This window comes from Lissotriton vulgaris, chromosome 1_1 (genome assembly GCF_964263255.1).
Source record: "Lissotriton vulgaris chromosome 1_1, aLisVul1.2, whole genome shotgun sequence".
NCBI lineage: Eukaryota > Metazoa > Chordata > Amphibia > Caudata > Salamandridae > Lissotriton > Lissotriton vulgaris.
Genome location: NC_141685.1, coordinates 1,071,450,425 through 1,071,458,836, shown reverse-complemented (window position 1 = coordinate 1,071,458,836; position 8,412 = coordinate 1,071,450,425). Strand labels below are relative to the sequence as shown.

Genomic DNA, 8,412 nt, shown 5'->3' with positions numbered 1-8,412 from the left:
GACATTTCCAAGTTGTGAGATTACCATGCTTTCTGGCCTTGGTGGCTATGCAGGTCCTCATTTAGGTGTACAATTTACTATGCTTTGAAAGTTGATACAGCTAAATATGTTGTGCACCATTTTAGTTTTTTCTTTTCAAAAAAATGTTCTTGAGGGGAGAATGACCCCCATGCAAACATCTCTAGCAGTCATTAAGCTTGCTTGCTATGCACTGTATGGGGGCTGGTCAAACAAAACTTGCCAGGGCTGCTTTGGGTTCCCATTCTGGCCTTGAGTGTCAATTAATGAATACTTTTTGTGAATCACAGTGTGTAACTAACTTTGCACACTTCCACCTTACCCTGCTTTAGTTGTCATACTACAGGAAGCCAAAGCTTAAAAGTGAGGCAAACTTTAAAGACTTTGTGCCTCTTTTCAGTGAGTGCTGCAGGGCAGGCAGGCGTATGAATTGGAAAAGGTCTGAATTTGGGTGGGCAAACCCGGCAAAGTAAGATCCATTTGGATTATACTTGTAGTCAGTTGTAGTAGATGGTAATATATGTGCAGATGCATAAATTTCTTTGGAGTAAACTGCAAAAAAAAATAATTGTGCATGTAATTACTTAGATGAATTGACATCACACTTCGCACATGTCTAGCATGTTTTATTTCACTTTGCTTCCCTAGAATGTCACACAGTGGGCAGAAGAAGATTTCAAGCTACTTCACAAAATTTAAGCCCAAAGACGATGGGGAGCCTACTAATAAAGTAGCTAAAAAAGACCATGTACTTCCGGTGGATGAAGGGAACAACACAGAAGATGAAGTGCAAGAGAAGGCACTAGATGAGAGGGACACCCTTACTAGCAGCAGCGTTATCACACCTACAGAAGAAAAGACACAAGATAGTCCTCTCCGAGATGACCAGTATCATGCTGTGGAGATTGCTACTGAGACAGAGGAAACTCCAAGCACTAGCAAACAATTTGACACATTATCGCTGAAACCACATTCAGACACAGTTTTTAGGAAAGGCATTCTTCCTAAAGGTTGGAAACATGATCAAAAGATGTATTTCCAACGCAAGCATCCGTGGTTAATTGTTAAAGGCCCTAACCTTGGCTGTTCTGTGTGTCGCCAAGTCCGTGATCTTGGTGCTGAGAAATCCAGGGGAATGAAATTGTCCAAAGAATGGACTGACTCTACTGTGAAGGCATATGGCACAAATCTACAACAACAGCAAAAATCATTGAGAAAAAAGATTGGAGAACATGCACAAAGCAAGGCTCATGTTGCAACTTTAAAAATCTTAGAAAATGCAAAAAAAGATTCTTTATTGCAAGTAACTGCAAAAGCTCAATCTTTACAAATGTCATCAACATCCAGAATATTTAGCTTATAAGGAAGCAAAGCGGAACAGGCCAGCGTATGGTTTTGAAACAGAGATAGCCTGCCACCAGTTAAATGGACTGGATATGGGTCGAATTTTGCACTCCAATGTAGCTTGCTCAAACATACAACGCCACATATCCTCAGAAATGAAGAGGAAGATATTTGCTAAAATTATTGAACTTTCCCCAAAAATAAGTATTTTACTAGATGAAGGCACTGCGTTAAATAGGAAAAGTTCTTTAATTGTGTACATGCGAATGCAGCTACCTGGCATGGACTCCCCAGCTAATATTTTTGTTGACCTCATTGAGCTGAGTGATTTGTCAGCTGACGGCATAGTAAGTAGTTTACTGTCTGCTCTAAAAAAAGATCCTATTAATATAAGTGAGGACTTTCTCTCCAAATGCCTGGTTTCAGTTGCCTGTGATGGAGCTTCAGTGATGTTTGGCCGTCACAGTGGTGTTGTAAAGAGGTTGCAAGAAAAAATCTCTCCCAATATTGTAGCCTGGCACTGCTCAGCACATCGCCTGGAACTTGCCGTTCATGATGTCATGAAAGATATTGGCGCTACAAATCACTTCAAAAACTTACTCGACAAGCTATATTCTTTGTTTGCCACATCTGTTAAAAGCCGTTTGGAGCTAAAGGAGTGTGCAGAAGTTCTTGACATTCAGCTCTGCAGAATAGGTAGAGTGTTAGATACTCGTTGGGTTGCATCAAGCTTTAGAACAGTAGAAGCTGTTTGGAATGCTTATCCTGCTCTCTACAAGCATTTTACTAGTGCAGCTGTTGAGGCTTCTCGTGACAGTTCTAATCGAAATATGTACACCGGCCTAGGAAGGCGATTATCATCTATCCAGTTTGTTGCTAATCTTGGCCTCATGTATGATGCTCTTCAGGAGTTATCAGAGTTATCACTCGAGTTACAGAAACGTGATTCTACAATCATTGATGCCCATCGAGCTATTTGTCGGCAAATAGCAGTGTTTGAGGCAATGGTAGACCGGCAAGGAAAGCATTTCTCACAGTGTAAAAAGGCAATGGAAGAAAATATATTCCAGGGTGTGATGCTGCACAAAGGAAAGACCACTGACAAAATCATTGAACAGGGACAGTTTTTTCGTAGCCTTGCAGAAAATCTGAGAAATTGTTTGTTGTCTACAGGCGGTACTAATTCTGCTGACAAAAAGGCTGACTATGAGACACTGATTAACGAAGTGAAAGTTTTATACAAACAGTACTGGCCTGATGAGCTACCTGTTCTTTATGGTGAAAGTGACATTGAGTCTCTGTGTAAAAGATTCAACATTGCCAGCCGAGAAACCATACGTGCGTACAGAGAGTATAAAGAATCTGGAGGAAAAGAAATTAAAAGGCAGTTCAAGGAGCTTTTGATGGCTTTGCACACTATTGCTATCAGTACTGCAGAATGTGAGCGGGGCTTTTCTCAAATGAATCTTATTTGCACATCTACAAGAGCATCATTGCTGACTGAAACAATATCTTCTTTAATGTCCACCATTTAAGAGATTCAATCCAATCCCCTATGTTCAGTCATGGCTTGCAAAAGGACGGAGAGCAGCTGATGACACTAGGAGTAAAGCAAGGAAAGAGGAGGATTTGGAATGCACAAGTGATTTAGACTGTGTGTGGGCTTTTCTAGAAAAATAGATGCTAGCCCAGTCTAACTGAAAAATGGGCCATTGCAATATTTTAAAAAAGTTAGGCTTTACTGGACTTTTGGGGAAATTTAATTGTTGTGCACTTTATATAGGTTATTTATTTGCATTGATTGACAGTGTCAATTTATTTAATATTTTCTTATAGCTGTCTCTTGGTTTGGATGTTATATTTATTATATTTTATATAATTTATTTTGTTTTTATAAGACTTACCTTGCTTTTTCATTTTAGAACATATTTATTTGTATTTATATGCTTTATGTTACATTATTTTGTCTTTATAGGTTTAGATTTTGTATGGCACTGACTATGGCCATTTTGCACTAATAGCTATGACTTGCAATACTGTGAAATGCAAACTGCCTCTTCATTATCTATTCCTTTGGCCTAGGTAGCTCTAGGTCCTTTTGGTGGAGATTACATTTTGCTGAGTTTTATGGTAAGATACAATTCTTGAATTAAAAAGTCATATTTGGAATATATGCCTCTTTTCTAATCTGTTGTGTCTGTGTGATACAGAACTGCATAGTTCCATATTTTATTTAACTAATCTGTGTCTAATAAATGCACATATATCCCCAGGGTCTAAGCTATAGTAACAAGCCCACTTGGTAATCCTCTTTTTTCAATTGTTTCTCTAACAAAATACTCTAGTGTACTGAATAACCACATACCCCTTCGGCCACTGGAAGTGCCATGACTGACTAATTCAAGTACATTGCATGATGTTATTCACTTTCTCCGTTTAGAGTGTTTTAACAACATTTTGGTTTATTTTGGCACAGAAGCTATGTAAAAGTTGTACCTTAGAACTCATAGACTGTTAAAAATGGCATACCCTACCCCAGTATTGTCCTTTCTCACCAAATCAGCACATACAGCACTGAAATGGTCCCTTTTCAATGCATTAGTGATTTTAGCTAATTTATTACAACATTGTGCTTTAAATAACATTGTGCTTTAAATGCACTTTTGAGTTAATCTTTTTCAAAATGTTCACAAGGCAAGGGACCCTCCTATCAAAACCTTACTATGAGGAAGGCTCCCTTGCTGAAATTTCGGATCAGCCAGATATATATATATTACCTCTAACTTTTAGCAGAGCCAGTTGTAAATGTGGGTGGAGCCAATATAGTAAATGGGTGGAGCCAGTTGATGAAGTGGGCGGAGCCAGAGAAAAGTAGGTGTGGTCTCTGACAAACATTTGAGCACCTGCACTTCATATTTTACAAATTAGCACTGCAATATATAAATATAAAATGTCATTTTCAAAACCAATAGCTCCAACTTTCCTACTGCGAGACCTATTGGCAACGCCAGTGCTTATTTTTATTCTATTAAAAATATGCTCTTATCATGGAAAATGAGTGCAGCTAATGAGGGTCCTGGAAAGACGTCCAGAGTCTGCTAGAGCTCTTCATCACAAGCTAGAGGATACTGGAGTTGTTGCCAATGTGTTAAACCCGTTGGACTGGTTTATTCTCTAATTTATTTTTAAACCCTGTTCTGTTTCTGTGTGGAAATAAACATGAACTCCCTTTAGTAAGATGTAGTGCAGTAGCAGCTGGAGTCAGGGCAGAGAGGTGGGGGACGGATGATTACGAAAGTACGAGAAAAAAAAACAGCAAAAAAAGAAATTACCTGCCACCCGCTGCTTTGCCGCTCTTCTTTTCCTGTCTCGCTCCAATGCAGCACAAGCTCCCAAACTACCGTACGGCCAATCCAGACTCTGCTCTCATGCTGCAGGCAGCATGAAAGCAGCTTCAACATTGGCTTGAGCCCCTTGGATTTCCCCTTTCAGAGACATTGGGAGCCTGTGCCGGCTGTCCCCAACTTTGCAACGCAGGTCTGGTTGGAGACTTCTCAGTGCACATGCCAGTTTGGCTGTCCTAAGATGGCCAGCCAAACCGACATGAGCACTGACGACAGTGCCAACCACTACCCCTCCATGACTGTGATCACATGGCCCCACCCCCAAGACTCGACCCTTAGAACGTAAAGAAGAAAACAATAATAAGCCTTATTTTTAAGTTTTGAGGCTGCTGGCAGGGGGCGAGCCGCTCCTTCACCATAACGGACGGGCTGCAGCTGATATAATAATCGTTACTTAATGCAGAATAACGCTGCTTTAACAGTCCGGGCTCCTAAGTAACATTCCTTCAAAAAATTTGCCAGAGTGGGCTCGTTCTTATCGCAAGAAAGTCTGCCCACTTGCATGGAGCCACTGCACCCCGCTTGCCCTTTTAAACCCTTTTCACCCTCCCCATCCTCTAAGGGAGGAGAGCGGGTAAATGGCACTGATTCCACAAGGGCAGGTTATGGGAACATATCGCAGTTAAAAACACGTGAATTTCACACAGGCAAGGCTGAGGACATTTAACAGAATGGCATAGATGCACTTCACACAGGCAGGGCTGAGACACATTTCATATAGACAAGGCAGGGGTGCACTTAATACATGTAAGGCAAAGGTGCGCATCACACATACATAGGGCACAGGCGCACTTCACACACAAAGTGCCGATGTGCAATTCACACAGAAAGTGCAGAGGCACATTTCATACAGACACGGGCAGAGGGGCATTTAACACAAGCAGGGCGTATTTGTGCGTCAAACAAGCAGGACAGGTGTATAATTCAGAAAGGCAGGGTTAGAGACATGTTTTAATCGGGCGGCAAGTGGATACAAATGTTAAACTCATAGGGCAGAAGCCCATGTTACACATGCTCGGCAAAGTGACATTTTAAGCAGTTATGCTGTGTTTCATGCAGGCATCATATGGCCACATTTTGCACTGGCAGGGCAGAGGTGCCTTACATCTTCATGGAGGGGACATATATGTGGAGGGTTGAGGCAGTGTAAAAACAACAGTTGATGGACAGAATGCAGAACAATGTCATACATTCACCCCAGTACAGAGATCTGGGCCTAAATCCATCGTTTTTTGTACTCCACACCACCCCAGTTCAGACATGGAGATATGCAAATCAGCCTTGACCCTGTGCCTCATGGGAACAGTCCAGCCCGAACTGCCAAACCATGTCTTTCCTGGACCGGAATGAAGCATCCTAGGACCGGTTTCTGGCTATCAGCTGTCTTCAGTCAGGATAGTTTGACTCCAGTGGTGTGGAGAGCATGGGACTCATGTCTGAGCATACCCATCCCGCTCGGGGTGACAAATGCAAAAACAACAGTTGATGGACAGAATGCAGAACAATGTCATACAATCACCCCAGTACAGAGATCTGGGCTTAACACCTTGGCTGCTAAGGGGTTTTCCCGCTGTGTGCTGGAAAGTAAGATTTATCATTGTTCATGACAAGGTCAACTCGTCATAAGCACAGCTCCACTGTGTCTCATGACGAGCTGACCTTGTCATGAGCATGGAAGAGGTTAAATACATCGTTTTTTTGCACTCCACACCATCCCAGTTCAGACATGGCCATATGCAAATTAGCCTTGACCCTGTGCCTCATGGGAACCGTCCAGCCCGAACTTCCAAGCCATGTCTTTCCTGGATTGGAATCAAGCATCCTAGGACCGGTTTCTGGCTATCAGCCGTCTTCAGCCAGGATAGCTTGACTCCAGTGGTGTGGAGAGCATGGGACTCACGTCTGAGCATACCCATCCCGCTCGGGGTGACAAATGCAAAAACAACAGTTGATGGGCAGAATGCAGAACAATGTCATACATTCACCCCAGTATAGAGATCTGGGCCTAAATCCATTGTTTCTTTGCACTCCACACCACGCAGTTCAGACATGGCCATATGCAAATCAGCCTTGACCCTGTGCCTCATGGGAACTGTCCAGCCCGAACTGCCAAGCCATGTCTTTACTGGACCGTAATCAAGCATCCTAGGACCGGTTTCTGGCTTTCAGCCGTCTTCAGCCAGGATAGCTTGACTCCAGTGGTGTGGAGAGCATGGGACTCACGTCTGAGCATACCCATCCGGCTCGGGGTGACAAATGCAAAAACAACAGTTGATGGACAGAATGCAGAACAATGTCATACATTGACCCCAGTACAGAGATCTGGCCCTAAATCCATCGTTTTTTTGCACTCCACACCACTCCAGTTGAGACATGGCCATATGCAAATCAGCCTTGACCCTGTGCCTCATGGGAACAGTCCAGCCCGAACTGCCAAGCCATGTATTTCCTTGACCGGAATCAAACATCCTAGGACCGGTTTCTGGCTATCAGCCGTCTTCAGCCAGGATAGCTTGACTCCAGTGGTGTGGAGAGCATGGGACTCACGTCTGAGCATACCCATCCCGCTCGGGGTGACAAATGCAAAAACAACAGTTGATGGACAGAATGCAGAACAATGTCATACATTCACCCCAGTACAGAGATCTGGGCCTAAATCCATTGTTTTTTTGCACTCCACACCACCCCAGTTCAGACATGGCCATATGCCATATGCGGGTTGAGGCAGTGGCCATGGAAATGTGCCCTGACAGGGAGCACTCCGGCAGAAAAGGTGCTAGTTGCAGGAAACTAGAGTGAGAGAGGTAAAGTGTGTGGACAGTGGTCGATTTTAGGGATACCAGTAGAGCTTAGGGATAGTGGTCGAGTGCGGGACGGTGGGCGAGTGTAGGAACAGTGGCAGGTATGCGAACAGTAGTACATTTGTTTATCAGTGGTGATTTGTAGGGATAGGTTATCTATACTACTATAATAAAGGAGAAACTTGCAGGCTTTGAGGCAAGTAAACGCTGGAACTACTGCGCCAATCTACACACCCGATACACCGTAGAAATTGGCAGGGCGTGTAGATGGTTATAGGCTATATAAACTTAAAAAAGCACCTATATTTAAAAAAAATTATTTAAAAAAAAAGTTGTCCCCCCAAAGTAGCGCCGTCCGCGACGTGCGTGCTCACGTCGAGGAGCGGCGTCAGAGCGGCGTCAGAGGACCGGCGGACATGGCGCGGGGGAGGAGCGGTCACGTGAGCAGTAGCAGACAGGCCAGCGGCGGTGAGAGACCAGCGGAGAGGCGGACATGGCGCGGGGGAGGAGCGGCGGCGGACAGGCGGTGAGGAGCAGAGCAACGAGGACCTGCACTCAGGAGCGGCGAATGAGGTAAGCAGGCGGGTGTCGGCCCAGGCGGGGGACGGGGAGTTACTAAAGGCAATGTCGGGGCAGGCGGGGGTCGGGGCAGGAGGGGGACGGGGACTAACACCTCCAGGCGAGGGTCAGGCCAGGCGGCAGGCAGGGGAGGGGGCGGGCGGGGGCACGGGCTGCTGGGCAATGACGGGGCAGGCGGGGGTAGGGGGAAGCCTGAAAGCACCCGGACAAGGTCGGGGCGGGCTGCTAGTGGTATTATATAGTGACCAACAAAAAGTGGAGGACAG

The 8,412-nt window shown here is 44.5% G+C and overlaps 1 pseudogene; it reads left to right on the top strand.

Moving 5' to 3' along the window:
* The first annotated feature begins 667 nt into the window (after nt 1-667).
* On the top strand, nt 668-3,042 carry LOC147748579 (E3 SUMO-protein ligase KIAA1586-like; annotated as a pseudogene).
* The last annotated feature ends 5,370 nt before the right edge of the window (nt 3,043-8,412 follow it).